Source organism: Lepidochelys kempii, chromosome 2, assembly GCF_965140265.1.
Source record: "Lepidochelys kempii isolate rLepKem1 chromosome 2, rLepKem1.hap2, whole genome shotgun sequence".
Classification (NCBI taxonomy): Eukaryota; Metazoa; Chordata; order Testudines; family Cheloniidae; genus Lepidochelys; species Lepidochelys kempii.
The window spans coordinates 269301159-269319288 of NC_133257.1; positions in this window are offsets into that span (position 1 = coordinate 269301159).

The following is an 18130-nucleotide window of genomic DNA, read 5'->3' on the forward strand; positions in this document are numbered from 1 at the left end:
TCCTTTTGAACATCATGTTACATTTTTGGTTGCACTTTTCCCCTCACCTTCTCATCTTCGCACTCCCTATCCATGGCCCCACAATGTCACGGGACCTCCTTGTCAACCTCCTCCTAGCCCTGGCCAAAATGGCCATCTACAAAACCAGGGAGAGGAGGTTGGCCGACAGGGTCTCCTGTGACTGTGGGGCCTATTTCTGATCCTACATCCGCTCACGCATCCGGGCAGAGTTCCTCTGGGCAGCATCCGCTGGCTCTTTTGACACCTTCGAGGAGCAGTGGGCGCTGTCTGAGGTTCTCTACTCGGTGTCCCTGTTAGGTTCCCTTCATTTGGCCCTCTGACCTCAATCCTGTACCTGTTTTATCTTTAGTTGTCCCCCGTACTTGCTTGGTATCCCGGTCCTGTGGATACTCCCCTTTGGCTGGGGGGAGATCCCAAAGATCACTCTCCTGTAGCCATCTGGCCTTACCCTGTCACACTGGTCACATTCCTCTGTCCAAAGAAAATTGGGTATTTTAGTAGGACCCCTCTGATTTCTCCCTCTGGTCCGGGCTTCCCCTGTAGTTAGTCTGAATAATGGGGCTGCCAATTTGGAGTAGCCTTTGATGTATCTCCTGTAATAGCCAGTGAATCCAAGAAACTGTAACACTTCCTTCCAATCCCTCATCTGCTGTATCTTGTGTGGATCTGTTGCAATGCCTTGGACAGACACTATAAACCAGTCGGAGAACACTTCAATCTCTCTGGTCACGCGATTACAGACATGAAAGTTGCGATATTACAACAAAAAAACTTCAAAACCAGACTCCAGCGAGAGACTGTTGAATTGGAATTCATTTGCAAATTGGATACAATTAACTTAGGCTTGAATAGAGACTGGGAGTGGCTAAGTCATTATGCAGGGTAACCTATTTCCCCTTGTTTTCCTACCCCCCCCCCCAGACGATCTTGTTAAACCCTGGATTTGTGCTGGAAATGGCCCACCTTGATTATCATACACATTGTAAGGAGAGATCACTTTAGATAAGCTATTACCAACAGGAGAGTGGGTTTGTGGGGGGGTGGGGGGGAGAGAAAACCTTTTGTAGTGGTAAACACCCATTTTTTCATGCTTTGGGTGTATAAAAAGATCTTGTGTACTTTCCATAGTATGCATCCGATGAAGTGAGCTGTAGCTCATGAAAGCTTATGCTCAAATAAATTGGTTAGTCTCTAAGGTGCCACAAGTACTCCTTTTCTTTTTGTGAATACAGACTAACACGGCTGTTACTCTGAAATATGTGCCTTAGGTATCCTACCTCTTCTCATTGCAAGTGACACTTCCTGGGCTTCAGCTTGAGACTGCGTTGATGGAATCTATCAAAAAACATCTCCAGGTGCTGCAGATGCTCCTCAAAAGTACGGGAGAACACTATCATGTCATCAAGGTAAATCAGTACTGCTGAGAAATTTTAATCCCCCAAGACATGTGTCATCAGCCTCTGGAAGGTAGCCGGGGCATTCTGTAGACTGAAAGGCATCTGATTACATTCAAACAGCCCCAGATGGGTGATGAATGTGGTTTTGGGTCTATCTTTCTCTGCCATTTCGACCTGCCAATACCCTGAGGTAAGATCTAGCATGGAGTAATATCTGGCTCCTCCTAGGGCATGCAGGGCTTCTTCAATACAGGGTAGAGGAAATGCATCTCAAGTGGTTTTAGCTTTCAACTGTCTGTAGCCAATACACACTCGCATAGAACCATCTTTCTTCCTTGCCACCACCATTGGTGAAGCATAAGGGCTTTGGCTCGGTCTGATCGCTTCCACCTCTGCCATCCCCTACAAGTGTTTGCGGATCTCCTGGTATTGTGCTGGAGGTATTCTCTGATAGGGTTGTCTCACAGGAATAGTGTCAATCAGGGGTATCTCATGCTTGACTGCGGAAGTGCAACCCAAGTCAAGATCATTTTAAGAGAATACATCTGCATTCCGCCTCAGCAATTCTTCCAATATCTTCAGTTGATCTGGGTCCTGCACAGCTGTTTGACTCAGGTCCACTTCTGGCACAGCAGCATCAGACTGAGCCACTTCCCTCAGTTCTTATCCTGGAGAATATTTTAAGTTGCTGCTCATTCTATCCATGCTGTAGACTACTGAAGCTGTAACTAGATGTTGGTTTCTCTTTATTATAGCTGTTGTTTGGCCTACATTCTGCAGATAAATATAAGCCTTCCCATGTTCAACATCCGTTATGCCTTCCTCCACCCTCAGATCTTCTGGCAGGTGAGTCTTAACATCAGGTTCTACCAGAATCATGTAAGGTCCCCATTCTGTACCCCAGGAGGGCTTCACAGGTACACGTCTTCCTTTTCCAGCTCTTAACAAGATGGGCTGTTTGCCAGTGTATCTCAAGGATGGCCTCTCTGGGTCAGAGATCACTTGCTTATAGGCTGCACACCAGGCTGGTGACTTCCCTGTCAGGCAGGCTGGGAATTGGTTGCCCCACTGGTTAGCTCAATCCTGCCAGCTGGAACAGATGACATTTGTCCCTAACAACATGGGGAATTCCTGGCGGCACTTGGTCCCAGGCACCACAAGGGCAGGGACTCCCTTGTTGGTTTGGCTAAGGAAAGATAAATCTAATTTAATTGCTCCTTGATGGGAGACTCGTTGGCCACTGGCTCCCTCTATTAGGATATCTACAGGCATGGGATGCAGCTTGCTCAGGGTGGGGTGATTTCTCCAGAAATCCTCTGTGATGGTTGTGACCTGAGACTGTGAATCAATTAGAGCCTTGCACAGGTTACCATTCACTTCCACAATTTCCTCGTTCAAGGGCCCTCCCAGACTGGGATGCCAGGTGCCAGCTGGTAGAGTATGCTGGGAAGTTGTGCACACTGAAATTACTGGGGGGCTTCTCACCCGCTCTGTGCCCTTCACCTGCCCCTCGGTGTCAGGCTTCAGCAGTTTAAAGAAGAGGGAGCCTTGCCTTGCCCTGATCCCGTGAGGTGAGGCTGAGGGGGTCAAAGGCAGCCCCGGGATATGTAACCTTCTTGACCACAACGGTGGCATATGAAATGGCCTCTGGCACCATGGACACTAACATCGGGGGTTCTTTGACCACTTTCCCATCTAGAATTTTGGGGTGTCGTCCTCCCTAGTGTGTCCTTCTTCAGCACCTGTGCCTCTAGTTGTCCCATTCTCTCATGGCTGTGTCTCTGGAGGACAGTTAGCTCTCGGACTAGCCTGGTCAGGCCCTTGACTGCCTCCAGCATCACATGATCTGGGGTACTGCTGGATGGAGGCACTTCAGGAGCAGCCTGCACAGCGCCATCTGACAAGAGCAGCTTGTTGCATGCTGTTTATCCTCTAGGCTGGCCTATCCATTCTGCCCTCCACGTTCCTCTCCTGGGCCAGCTGACACAGTTCTCCTTGCAGCTGTCGGAATGTCATGTCACAAGGCCACATAGGTGCCAGCCTGTCCCTTGCTTCTCACTCCCAGATGCCCTGCATGAACTGCTGTGTCAATTTATAGTCCTGACCAGGGAAAGGTTGGCCCTCTTGGAGCTTCTCCTCTACTACCCGCAGTAGGGCCTCTAGCTTGATGGCATAGGATGAAGCTGTCTCTCTAGGGTGTTGGCGTCTCTCATAAAAGTCTGCCATGGAGTCCATCGATAAACAGCAGTCACAGTACTCTGCTCTAAGCTCTTCAGTAGCTCGGGATGGAAACTGCTCCTGAGGAGGAAGGTTAAGGACTAGTTTACACCCCACCCACCCCCCACTTAGGTATCTGATGAGGGTGGGGAACTTCAAAGGCTCAGGAATTCCAGTGGCTGCTAGCAGATACTGTATATCCTTTATGCAGTCCTCTGTGTCTAACATGCAATCTGCACCACCACTGAACACACAAGAACCCCATAGATTTGGTGCTGTGCAGGGAGGTATGGCATTACCATGCCCCCCTGCCCCAAGACTTTTCCCCCACTACCTTCAGCCTTAGCAGAAGGAGTCTCCTGTCTACAACACCCACTGGGGGGTTTCTACTTTCACTGACACCAAACCATAGAATCATAGAATATCAGGGTTGGCAGGGACCTCAGGAGGTCATCTAGTCCTACCCCTGCTCACAGCAGGATCAATCCCCAACTAAATCATCCCAACCAGGGTCAGACCAACCCCCCGTGGGCTCCAAACTATGAATCCATGCTGTCCTGTCTCTCCTGTGTGGCAGCTTCCTTACTGTGTGCAAAATATCAACCTTCCCCTATCCCAGTCACACCACAAACGCAAAAAATGTAGCGCCCCCACCCACCCCCACCCCCACCCCGCATTCACTGGCCCAGTATGAGGTTGTTCAAGACAGGAGAAACCTGCTTGTGACTTTTTACACAACTTTTGGGAACTTGGCCTGAGGCTCCTTTCTATGCTCTGTGTTGTGTGTCAGTGTGTTCACCTCAGACCAGACCCACTTAGATAAACCACTAAAAACAGGCTTTATTCTGTAAAGAACATGATACAGGATAACAGTTCAGCACCTCTCCTCTCTGCTTGCCTGGTAAGTGCTCCCAGCCTAGACAGTGCTGAGACCCCAGGTGAGGAGGGCAGGAACCAGGAAGTTCTCCCAGCAAGCTGAAGTTTGTAGTCCACAACTTGTAGTTCCCAGGGCTGCTGTTGACGGACACTGGACCGTGGGCTACACACATAACAAAATTCATTCCACTCAGGGGTGGGAAAAATTAGAGGGACCACTGCTCAAGACCATCTCTTCAACACTGAAAGCTCAGTAATTAGTTTGCCACTTCATCAAAGGATAGTGATTATACACCAGCCTTTGTAATCTGAGCAGGTTCCCAGAGAACTTTAGACAAACTCACTGGTAAGGATAAAACATTAAAATAAGTTTAACTACAGAAAGATAGATTTTAAGTGATTATAAGTTATAAGCAGAAAGGTCAGAGATAGTTACCAAAGAAAATAAAAAGTAAACACACATTCTAAATCCTAAACTTTCAGAAAAAAGAACAGGAGTACTTGTGGCACCTTAGAGACTAACAAATTTATTAGAGCATAAGCTTTCGTGAGCTACAGCTCACTTCATAGAATCATAGAATATCAGGGTTGGAAGGGACCTCAGGAGGTCATCTAGTCCAACCCCCTGCTCAAAGCAGGACCGATCCCCAACTAAATCATCCAAGCCAGGGCTTTGTCAAGCCTGACCTTAAAAACTTCTAAGGAAGGAGATTCCACCACCTCCCTAGGTAACGCATTCCAGTGTTTCACCACCCTCCTAGTGAAAAAGTTTTTCCTAATATCCAACATAAACCTCCCCCACTGCAACTTGAGACCATTACTCCTCGTTCTGTCATCAGCTGCCACTGAGAACAGTCTAGATCCATCCTCTTTGGAACCCCCTTTCAGGAAGTTGAAAGCAGCTATCAAATCCCCCCTCATTCTTCTCTTCTGCAGACTAAACAATCCCAGTTCCCTCAGCCTCTCCTCATAAGTCATGTGTTCCAGTCCCCTAATCATTTTTGTAGCCCTCCGCTGGACTCTTTCCAATTTTTCCACATCCTTCTTGTAGTGTGGGGCCCAAAACTGGACACAGTACTCCAGATGAGGCCTCACCAATGTCGAATAGAGGGAAACAATCACGTCCCTTGATCTGCTGGCAATGGCCTACATATACATCCCAAAATGTCATTGCCCTTCTTGGCAACAAGGGCACACTGTTGACTCATATCCAGCTTCTCATCCACTGTAACCTCTAGGTCCTTTTCTGCAGAACTGCTGCCTAGCCATTCGGTCCCTAGGCTGTAGCGGTGCATGGGATTCTTCCATCCTAAGGGCAGGACTCTGCACTTATCCTTGTTGAACCTCATCAGATTTCTTTTGGCTCAATCCTCCAATTTGTCTAGGGCCTCTGGATCCTATACCTACCCTCCAGTGTATCTACCTCTCCTCCCAGTTTAGTGTCATCTGCAAACTTGCTAAGGGTGCAATCCACACCATCCTCCAGATCATTTATGAAGATATTGAACAAAACCGGCCCCAGGACCAACCCTTGGGGCACTCCACTTGATACCGGCTGCCATCTAGACATGGAGCCATTGATCACTACCCGTTGAGCCCGACAATCTAGCCAACTTTCTATCCACCTTATAGTGCATTCATCCAGCCCATACTTCTTTAACTTGCTGGGAAGAATTCTGTGGGAGACCGTGTCAAAAGCTTTGCTAATGTCAAGGAACAACAAGTCCACTGCTTTCCCCTCATCCACAGAGCCAGTTATCTCGTCGTAGAAGGCAATTAGATTAGTCAGGCATGACTTGCCCTTGGTGAATCCATGCTGACTGTTCCTTATCACTTTCCTCTCCTCTACGTGCTTCAGAATTGATTCCTTGAGGGCCTGCTCCATGATTTTTCCAGGGACTGAGGTGAGGGTGACTGGCCTGTAGTTCCCAGGATCCTCCTTCTTCCCTTTTTTAAAGATGGGCATTACATTAGCCTTTTTCCAGTTGTCCGGGACCTCCCCAGATCGCCATGAGTTTTCAAAGATAATGGCCAATGGCTCCGCAATCACATCCGCCAACTCCTTTAGCACTCTCAGATGCAGTGCATCCGGCCCCATGGACTTGTGCTCGTCCAGCCTTTCTAAATAGTCACGAACCACTTCTTTCTCCACAGAGGGCTGGTTACCTCCTCCCCATGTTGTGCTACCCAGTGCAGCAGTCTGGGAGCTGACCTTGTTCGTGAAGACAGAGGCAAAAAAAGCATTCAGTACATTAGCTTTTTCCACATCCTCTTTCACTAGGTTGCCTCCCTCATTCAATAAGGGGCCCACACTTTCCTTGACTTTCTTCTTGTTGCTAACATACCTGAAGAAACCCTTCTTGTTACTCTTAACATCTCTTGCTAGCTGCAACTCCAAGTGTGATTGGCCTTCCTGATTTCACTCCCACATGCCCAACCAATATTTTTATACTCTTCCCTGGTCATTTGTCCAATTTTCCACTTCTTGTAAGCTTCTTTTTTGTGTTTAAGATCAGCAAGGATTTCACTGTTAAGCCAAGCTGGTCGCCTGCCATATTTACTATTCTTTCTACACATTGGGATGGTTTGTCCCTGTAACCTCAATAAGGATTCTTTAAAATACAGCCAGCTCTCCTGGACTCCTTTCCCCCTCATGTTATTCTCCCAGGGGATCCTGCTCATCAGTTCCCTGAGGGAGTCAAAGTCTGCTTTTCTGAAGTCCAGGGTCTGTATTCTGCTGCTCTCCTTTCTTCCCTGTGTCAGGATCCTGAACTCAACCATCTCATGGTCACTGCCTCCCAGGTTCCCATCCACTTTTGCTTCCCCTTCTAATTCTTCCCGGTTTGTGAGCAGCAGGTCAAGAAGAGCTCTGCCCCTAGTTGGTTCCTCCAGCACTTGCACCAGGAAATTGTCCCCTACACTTCCCAAAAACTTCCTGGATTGTCTGTGCACCACTGTATTGCTCTCCCAGCCGATATCAGGGTGATTGAAGTCTCCCATGAGAACCAGGGCCTGCGATCTAGTAACTTCCATGAGTTGCCGGATGAAAGCCTCGTCCACCTCATCCCCCTGGTCCGGTGGTCTATAGCAGACTCCCACCACAACATCACCCTTGTTGCTCACACTTCTGAACTTAATCCAGAGACTCTCAGGTTTTTCTGCAGTTTCATACCAGAGCTCTGAGCAGTCATACTGCTCCCTTACATACAGTGCAACTCCCCCACCTTTTCTGCCCTGCCTGTCCTTCGGGAACAGTTTATAACCATCCATGACAGTACTCCAGTCATGTGAGTTATCCCACCAAGTCTCTGTTATTCCAATCACATCATAATTCCTTGACTTTGCCAGGACTTCCAGTTCTCCCTGCTTGTTTCCCAGGCTTCTTGCATTTGTGTATAGGCACTTGAGATAACTCGCTTATCGTCCCTCTTTCTTAGTATGAGGCAAGAGCCCTCCCCTCTCAGGCTCTCCTGCTCGTGCTTCCTCCCGGTATCCCACTTCCCCACTTACCTCAGGGCTTTGTTCTCCTTCCCCCGGTGAACCTAGTTTAAAGCCCTCCTCACTAGGTTAGCCAGCCTGCTTGCAAAGATGCTCTTCCCTCTCTTCGTTAGGTGGAGCCCGTCTTTGCCTAGCACTCCTCCTTCTTGGAACACCATCCCATGGTCGAAGAATCCAAAGCCTTCTCTCCGACACCACCTGCATAGCCATTCATTGACTTCCACGATTCGACGGTCTCTACCCAGGCCTCTTCCTTCCATGGGGGGGATGGATGAGAAGACCACTTGCGCCTCAAACTCCTTTATCCTCCTTCCCAGAGCCACGTAGTCTGCAGTGATCTGCTCAAGGTCATTCTTGGCAGTGTCATTGGTGCCCACATGGAGAAGCAGGAAGGGGTAGCAATCCGAGGGCTTGATGAGTCTCGGCAGTCTCTCCGTCACGTCGTGAATCCTAGCTCCTGGCAAGCAGCAGACTTCTTGGTTTTCCCGGTCAGGGTGGCAGATAGATGACTCAGTCCCCCTGAGGAGAGAGTCCCCGACCACCACTACCCGCCTCCTTCTCTTGGGCATGGTGGTCGTGGAACCCCCATCCCTAGGACAGTGCATCTCATGCCTTCCAATCGGTGGAGTCTCCTTCTGTTCCCTTTCCTCAGATGTATCATCTAGTCCACTCTCCACATTAGTACCTGTGGAGAGAACATGAAAACGGTTACTTACCTGTATCTGCGTTGCTGGTACATGGACGCTCCCCTTTCTTCTTCTGGAGGTCACATGCTGCCAAATTTCTTCACCGTCCTCCTGTCCCCGCAGTGCGGCCTGCTCTGAATCTTCAGAATACTGTGCCCGTAGAAGCATATCCTGACGTCTGTCCAGGAAATCTTCAGTTTCTCTTATGCAACACAGGGTCGATACCTGTTGCTCCAGACCTTGAACCTTCTCTTCCAATAATGGAGACCAGCTTGCACTTTGTACAGACAAAGTCGCTTCAGTCCTGTGGAAGAAAGACAAACATGGCACATCCAGTGCAGGTCACAACAGCTGAACGCTCTTATATTACCTTCCTTCTACGAGCTTCCTCAGGAGTTGTAGTAACTACTCAGAGAAGCCGGCAAGATGTAAGCCTCAGCGGGCTCTCCCCAGGCAAACTCCCTCTGTTAGCCGCTCTGCTGTTCGCTGCTCAGGTGGTTCGCAGCTGACTGGCTTTTTATACAGTCAGGCCCACTCAAGGCTCACCTGAAACAAAGCATTCCCAATTCACACTTTTCAAACCACCAAACTGTCAAACTGTCCCCACAATAGACACTCAGATACTCACCAACACAGCCTCCTTAATGCGGCCCTTAGCGTACCTCCTCTCAGGCAGATCCCAGGCAAACTCCCTCTGTATGCATTCGATGAAGTGAGCTGTAGCTCACGAAAGCTTATGCTCTAATAAATTTATTAGTCTCTAAGGTGCCACAAGTACTCCTTTTCTTTTTGTGGATACAGACTAACACGGCTGCTACTCTGTAAACTTTCGGATTAAGCGAGAGTTGAATTAAATAGCCTTTTTCACCCCAGTGGATGTTACATGCAGTTTACAGTTTTTAATACACAGGCTGAATTCCCTTCTGAGCCTGGGACCAGTTTTCTCAGTTCAAAATCATTGTCTTCCCAGTGTGCTTGCTGCCGTCAGTGTAGGTGGGGAAGAAGAGAAGTGATCTCATGGTGCTAGTGTCCCTTATTTTATACCCTCAGTCCATGTGCCTGGAAAAATACTGGCCCAGATGTGTCCTGGTGGGCTTTGCTGAATTAGAGTTGAGCAATTCCCAAGTGTGGTGCTTGTACAATTGTCTCTTATTGATTTGTAAATCTCTTGTTTACAATTCCCCTGCTGGTCAATGATTGTTTAACGCCCGTTTGAGTGTGGGTCACCACCTTTGTTGCCACTGGAGTTCTAGCTGTGGTGTCTCCCAGACACACAACATGTTTCCATAACAATCATATGATAGAAAATCATAAATCCATATACAATGATGATACACATATTTTGACAGAACAATGAGTTTCAGAAGATCATGGCCTTTCATATGTGTGAAATATCACAACTATATGCCAGTGATGAATATGGGCATTACAGGGTCCTGCTCTGAGGTACAGTGCATCACACCTCCCTCTTAGTTTACTCAAAGAGGGTTAGTCACTGAATAACTTGAAGGCAATGTGTATTAGGGTCCGTTTTGAGTTTCAACAACATAACCCCCAAGTGTCGCTAAACATTGTACCAAACATGGATTGGTAACTGGTTAAAAGATAGGAATAGAGTAGGTATAAATGGTCAGTTTTCAGAATGGAGAGAGGTAGATAGTAGTGTCCCCCAGGGGTCTGTTCTGGGACCAGTCCTATTCAACATATTCATAAATGATCTGCAAAAAAGGGGTAAACAGGGAGATGGCAAAACTTGCAGATGATACAAAATTACTAAAGATAGTTAAGACCCAGGCAGACTGCGAAGAGCTAGAAAAGAATCTCTGAAAAATGGGTGACTGGACAACCAAATGGCAGATGAAATTTAATGTTGATAAATGCAAAGTAATGCACATTGGAAACATAAATCCCAACTATACATATAAAATAATGGGGTCTAAATTAGCTGTTACCCATCAAGAAAGTGATCTTGGAGTCATTGTTGATAATTCTCTGAAAACATCCGCTCAATGTGCAGTGGCAGTCAAAAAAGCTAACAGAATGCTGGGAATAATTAAGAAAGGGATAGATAATAGGATAGAAAATGTCATCTTCCCTCTATATAAATCCATGGTATGCCCATATCTTGAATACTGTGTGCAGATCTGGTCACCCCAATTTAAAAAATATATATATTGGAATTGGAAAAGGTTCAGAAAAGGGCAACAAAAATTATTAGGGGTATGGAACAGCTTCCGTAAGAGCAGAGAATGAGCGACAGGGGATGGATCACTTGATGATTACCTGTTCTGTTCATTCCCTCTGGGGCACCTGGCACTGGCCACTGTCGGTAGAGAGGATACTGGGCTAGATGGACCTTTGGTCTGACCCAGTATGGCCATTCTTATGTTTTTTATGGGCAGGGACTGTACCTTCTCATATCTTTGTGCAGCACTTAAGCACTTAGCGAATTGGGGCCCTAATCTTGACTGGGGCTTCTAGATACTACTGGGAAAATATATATCACACTATATACATATACACATTCATGGATTCTGAAGGCCAGAAGGGACTGATGTGATCATCCAATCTGACCCCCTGTGTAACACTGGCCAGAGAACTTCCCAAAATAATTCCTAGAGCAGAGCTTTTGGAAAACATCCAATATTAATTTAAAAATTGTCAGTGACGGAGAATCCACCACAACCCTTGCTTAATTGTTCCAATGGTCAATATCCTCATTGTTCAAAATGTATGCTTGATTTCCAGTCTAAACTGGTCAAGCTTCAACTTCCAGGCATTAGATTTTCTTACATTTTTTTCTACTAGATTGAAGAGCCCATTATCAAATATTTGTTCCCCACGTAGACATGTATAGACTGTAATCAAGTCACCCTTTAATCTTCTCTTTGTTAAGTGTAGGCCTGGCTAAAAAGATTGAGCTCCTTGGATATATCACCATAAGGTGATGTGATATATCTTGACTTTAGCAAAGCTTTTGATACAGTCTCCCACAGTTAAAAAAGTATGGATTAGATGAATGGACTACAAAGTGGATAGAAAGCTGGCTAGATTGTCAGTCTCAATGGGTAGAGATCAATGGCTCGATGTCTAGTTGGCAGCCAATATCAAGAGGAGTCGATCCTGGGGCCAGTTTTGTTCAACATATTTATTAATGCTCTGGATGATGGGATGAATTGCACCCACAGCAAGTTCGCAGGTGACACTAACCTGGGGGGAGAGGTAGCTATGCTAGAGGGTAAGGGTAGGGTCCAGAGTGACCTAGACAAATTGGAGGATTGGGCCAAAAGAAATCTGATGAGGTTTAACAAGGACAAGTGCAGAGTCCTGCACTTAGGAAGGAAGAATCTCATGCACCGCTACAGGATGGGGACCGACTGGCTAAGCAGCAGTTCTGCAGAAAAGGACCTGGGGATTACAGTGGACGAGAAGTTGTATATGAGTCAGGAGTGTGCCCTTGTTACCAAGAAGACCAATGGCATATTGGGCTGTATTAGTAGGAGCATTGCCAGCAGATTGAGGGATGTGATTATTCCCCTTTAATCGGCATTGGTGAGGCCATGCCTGGAGTATTGTGTCCAGTTTTGGTCCCCCCGACTACAGAAGGGATGTGGACAAATTGGAGAGAGTCCAACAGAGGACAACAAAAATGATTAAGGGGCTGGGGCACATGACTTACAAGGAGAGGCTGAGGGAACTCGGGTTATTTAGTCTGCAGAAGAGAAGAGTGAGGGGGGATTTGATAGCAGCCTTCAACTACCTGAAGGGGGGTTCCAAAGAGGATGGAGCTCGGCTGTTCTCTGTGGTGGCAGATGACAGAAGAAGAAGCAATGGTCTCAAGTTGCAGTGGGGGAGGTTTAGGTTGGATATTAGGAAACACTATTTCACTAGGAGGGTGATGAAACACGGGAATGCATTACCTAGGGAGGTGGTGGAATCTCCTTCCTTAGAAGTTTTTAAGTGGCTGCACCCACTAACCATATTTTATCCCTTTGGTTGGAAATACATATACCCTCTACCAGGATACAATTAAGAGAACTAAGAGAAATGAAGTAATTTATTAGAGTGGGGTGGGAGGAGGTATTGTTTCATGGTCTCTGTGTATATAATGTCTTCTGCAGTTTCCACAGTATGCATCTGATGAAGTGAGCTGTAGCTCACGAAAGCTCATGCTCAAATAAATTGGTTAGTCTCTAAGGTGCCACAAGTCCTCCTGTTCTTTTTGCGAATACAGACTAACACGGCTGCTTCTCTGAAACCAATATTAGATTAACAGTTGAGCTATATGAGGAAAAAATGGGAAACATGGAATGAACTGATTTAAAATAAATTGACAGAACTTTTTCAAAAATAATATAAATACCTGCTTGTGTTGCCTGATCCCTTTTAGTGCTTGATGATACTTGTACTTGTTGCCAATTGATCCTGATTAATGAGCTGAGGGTCACAAGGTTTTTGTTCCAGAACCAGGAAACACAGAACTAAAACCAATGAGTTAACTACCTTGGCAAGGTGCTTGGCAAGGACACTCACACAGAGGGCAAAGCCAAGCCTTGGTGGTTTTTATTAGAACCAATAATAAAGACAGAACAGATGCAAACCACAGAAATGGCTAGGCATAGAACGGTATTGGGAATAACTGTGGGATCATTCTTTGCATATGCTTTTAGACTTGCATGCTCACACCCTTCCTTGAGGACCTGGTGGTGAGAGACAAAGGACAAGCCCTGCCTCTGGCATGCTGAATGAGTCTGATGGTCCAGGTTCCTCAATGCCCACGACTGATGGAAGATAATAATAGTGCTGAAGGATCAAAAGATGGAAAGTTAACCCCCTCCCCGTGGTGGTTTGCCTTGTTATAGGGCCTGAGCCCTATCATGAATATTTATTCTAATGTCCAGCCTTCCATGTCCAAATCCACTTCTTCACCCTCAGAATATTGAGGGTGCATTTATCCTCTAGGTTAATGTATTAATGTCATTTAACTCATTATCAGCTATGTCACCTATTGGTCAAGCAAGCTGGTGCTTAGACATCTGCCAATGATTCTACCCTAAAATATCCCAGTCCACTATAACTTCCATGTTCCTGCAGTTGCCTGGTACCATTAGGTTCCAAAGCCTGTTACTGACCAAGCTAGTCCTAGTTCCCCAAAATCTAAGGGTATCTGTCAGGCCATTTATCTAAGCCAATGGTCACAGGAAAGCAGACTTTGACTCCCTCAGGGAACGGATGGCCAGGATCCCCTGGGGGACTAACTTGAAGGGGAAAGGAGTCCAGGAGAGCTGGCTGTATTTCAAGGAATCCCTGTTGAGGTTACAGGGACAAACCATCCCGATGAGTCAAAAGAATAGTAAATATGGCAGGCGACCAACTTGGCTTAATGGTGAAATCCTAGCGGATCTTAAACATAAAAAAGCAGCTTACAAGAAGTGGAAGGTTGGACATATGACCAGGGAAGAGTATAAAAATATTGCTCGGGCATGTAGGAATGAAATCAGGAGGGCCAAATCGCACCTGGAGCTGCAGCTAGCCAGAGATGTCAAGAGTAACAAGAAGGGTTTCTTCAGGTATGTTGGCAACAAGAAGAAAGCCAAGGAAAGTGTGCGCCCCTTACTGAATGAGGGAGGCAACCTAGTGACAGAGGATGTGGAAAAAGCTAATGTACTCAATGCTTTTTTTGCCTCTGTTTTCACTAACAAGGTCAGCTCCCAGACTGCTGCGCTGGGCATCACAAAATGCGGAAGAGATGGCCAGCCCTCTGTGGAGATAGAGGCGGTTAGGGACTATTTAGAAAAGCTGGACGTGCACAAGTCCATGGGGCCGGACGAGTTGCATCCGAGAGTGCTGAAGGAATTGGCGGCTGTGATTGCAGAGCCACTGGCCATTATCTTTGAAAACTCGTGGCGAACCAGGGAAGTCCCGGATGACTGGAAAAAGGCTAATGTAGTGCCAATCTTTAAAAAAGGGAAGAAGGAAGATCCTGGGAACTACAGGCCAGTCAGCCTCACCTCAGTCCCTGGAAAAATCATGGAGCAGGTCCTCAAAGAATCAATCCTGAAGCACTTGCATGAGAGGAAAGTGATCAGGAACAGCCAGCATGGATTCACCAAGGGAAGGTCATGCCTGACTAATCTAATCGCCTTTTATGATGAGATTACTGGTTCTGTGGATGAAGGGAAAGCAGTGGATGTATTGTTTCTTGACTTTAGCAAAGCTTTTGACACGGTCTCCCATAGTATTCTTGTCAGCAAGTTAAGGAAGTATGGGCTGGATGAATGCACTATAAGGTGGGTAGAAAGCTGGCTAAATTGTCGGGCTCAACGGGTAGTGATCAATGGCTCCATGTCTAGTTGGCAGCCGGTATCAAGTGGAGTGCCCCAAGGGTCGGTCCTGGGGCCGGTTTTATTCAATATCTTCATAAATGATCTGGAGGATGGTGTGGATTGCACTCTCAGCAAATTTGCGGATGATACTAAACTGGGAGGAGTGGTAGATACGCTGGAGGGGAGGGATAGGATACAGAAGGACCTAGACCAATTGGAAGATTGGGCCAAAAGGAATCTGATGAGGTTCAATAAGGATAAGTGCAGGGTCCTGCACTTAGGACGGAAGAACCCAATGCACAGCTACAGACTAGGGACCGAATGGCTAGGCAGCAGTTCTGCAGAAAAGGACCTAGGGGTGACAGTGGACGAGAAGCTGGATATGAGTCAGCAGTGTGCCCTTGTTGCCAAGAAGGCCAATGGCATTTTGGGATGTATAAGTAGGGGCATAGCGAGCAGATCGAGGGACGTGATCGTTCCCCTCTATTCGACATTGGTGAGGCCTCATCTGGAGTACTGTGTCCAGTTTTGGGCCCCACACTTCAAGAAGGATGTGGATAAATTGGAGAGAGTCCAGCGAAGGGCAACAAAAATGATTAGGGGACTGGAACACATGAGTTATGAGGAGAGGCTGAGGGAGCTGGGATTGTTTAGCCTGCAGAAGAGAAGAATGAGGGGGGATTTGATAGCTGCTTTCAACTACCTGAAAGGGGGTTCCAAAGAGGATGGCTCTAGACTGTTCTCAATGGTAGCAGATGACAGAACGAGGAGTAATGGTCTCAAGTTGCAGTGGGGGAGGTTTAGATTGGATATTAGGAAAAACTTTTTCACTAAGAGGGTGGTGAAACACTGGAATGCGTTACCTAGGGAGGTGGTAGAATCTCCTTCCTTCGAGGTTTTTAAGGTCAGGCTTGACAAAGCCCTGGCTGGGATGATTTAACTGGGAATTGGTCCTGCTTTGAGCAGGGGGTTGGACTAGATGACCTTCTGGGGTCCCTTCCAACCCTGATATTCTATGATTCTATGATTCTAAGAAGGATTTGGATAAATTGGAGAGAGTCCAGCGAAGGGCAACAAAAATGATTAGGGGTCTGGAACACATGAGTTATGAGGAGAGGCTGAGGGAGCTGGGATTGTTTAGCCTGCAGAAGAGAAGAATGAGGGGGGATTTGATAGCTGCTTTCAACTACCTGAAAGGGGGTTCCAAAGAGGATGGCTCTAGACTGTTCTCAATGGTAGCAGATGACAGAACGAGGAGTAATGGTCTCAAGTTGCAGTGGGGGAGGTTTAGATTGGATATTAGGAAAAACTTTTTCATTAAGAGGGTGGTGAAACACTGGAATGCGTTACCTAGGGAGGTGGTAGAATCTCCTTCCTTAGAGGTTTTTAAGGTCAGGCTTGACAAAGCCCTGGCTGGGATGATTTAACTGGGAATTGGTCCTGCTTTGAGCAGGGGGTTGGACTAGATGACCTTCTGGGGTCCCTTCCAACCCTGATATTCTATGATTCTATGATTCTATGAATATACTTGGCTATTCTTATGCTAAGTTGTTTATACTGATGTCTTACAGGATACAGACCTGTAGTTTCCTTGTGTTACTGCTGAATATTATAAAAAGCTAAGCGAGCTCTATGAGCTACACTGGAAGGCACAACTTACAATGTCCTAGTTATTCCTTATGCCTTACCTTTTGTATTTTTCTCTCTCTCTTTTAATACTTACAGAAGGTTATGAAAAATTCTGTGTATTTTTCAGTAAAAAGGTTAATATTCACCTTCTAAAAACTACTGTGTCTTTAAACGTATAGAATTTATACCACAGATTATTATAAAGTATCATAAATACTTTGATCTTTTGCCGTTTTCTCTCCAGTTCATCACTTGGAAAAACACGCTGGCGTGTGTGAGCTAACATGTACACCTATGAATGTTCCCTTTGCCTTAACAAAGCTCTTTGCAAGTATTTTAAAACATGTCTCTGTCTTTTTTACATTTTAGCTTTTCATTATTTTAGCTGCAGTTCTTTGTAATTTCTAGAGCTTATGCTACATATAAATCTTGGGTCTAGGGGCATGGGGTCACATATCAAATCCTATTGGCTTCCTTCTCTGGATCAGGAGGGTCTTGGGGAGTTGGAAGACTTGGTTATGTCCTCCTCCAATTAAATATATTGGGGTGATTTTATTAACACTTAGATTCAAACAGCCCTTTTTACATTAATTTTTCCTTAACAGATCTATTTGCACATATTGTAAAACATCTTCCCCTCTCTTTTTACATTTTCAGTTTTTTCATACATTTAGCTGTGTTTCTTTATTACTTCTAGAAGGGATGATTTTACCAGTCACTAATTTAGAGGTGCTGGCCTGTATCCCAAATCCTATTGACTTCCCTCTCTTGGTAAAAGGGTCTTTTGGGTAAGGGTCAAATGGAGTTAAGCAGGAAAGATGAGTTAGGCCAGAACCCCTGTCTCCAGTGCTTCCAGGCCACCACAGCAGAGCTATGACCAATGTACTGTAAACCCTAGCCCCCAGAAAGTGCCACCCATGGAAGTTCCAACTAGCAGCACCCTCATGGCCTCTGATGGGTCCATGCACACTATTTAAGCATGGAGGACATTCCAGGCTGCTGTCTGTACAACCAGGTAGAACCCTGATCTGCTGCTGAGCCAGACACTGCCTTCCCTAACTGCAAGTTCCATCTCTGGTTTGACCTTTGGATTGGGCATTTGTAGTCCATAATTTCCATAAACTTATACCAGTAACTGTCAGGTGTGTATTTGTCTTTATCCCTTTTCAAAAGTTCAAAGAACTATGGACGATATTTCTAGATCTCTCTTCAGTTTATTTTGCCATTACAGTTCTGACAGACTGAATGGTCAGTTTTGAACAGTTTTAACTTCCACAGATATTTATATTGTATGAAAAAACCCATATACTAATAAAGGAAATAAGGATAACCTGCGGAATTACAGACCAGTCAGCTTAACTTCAGTACCCGGAAAGATAATGGAGCAAATAATTAATCAATTAATTTGCAAACATCTAGATAAATAATAGTCAGCATGGATTAGTCAAGAACAAACCATGTCAAACCAAACTGATAGCTT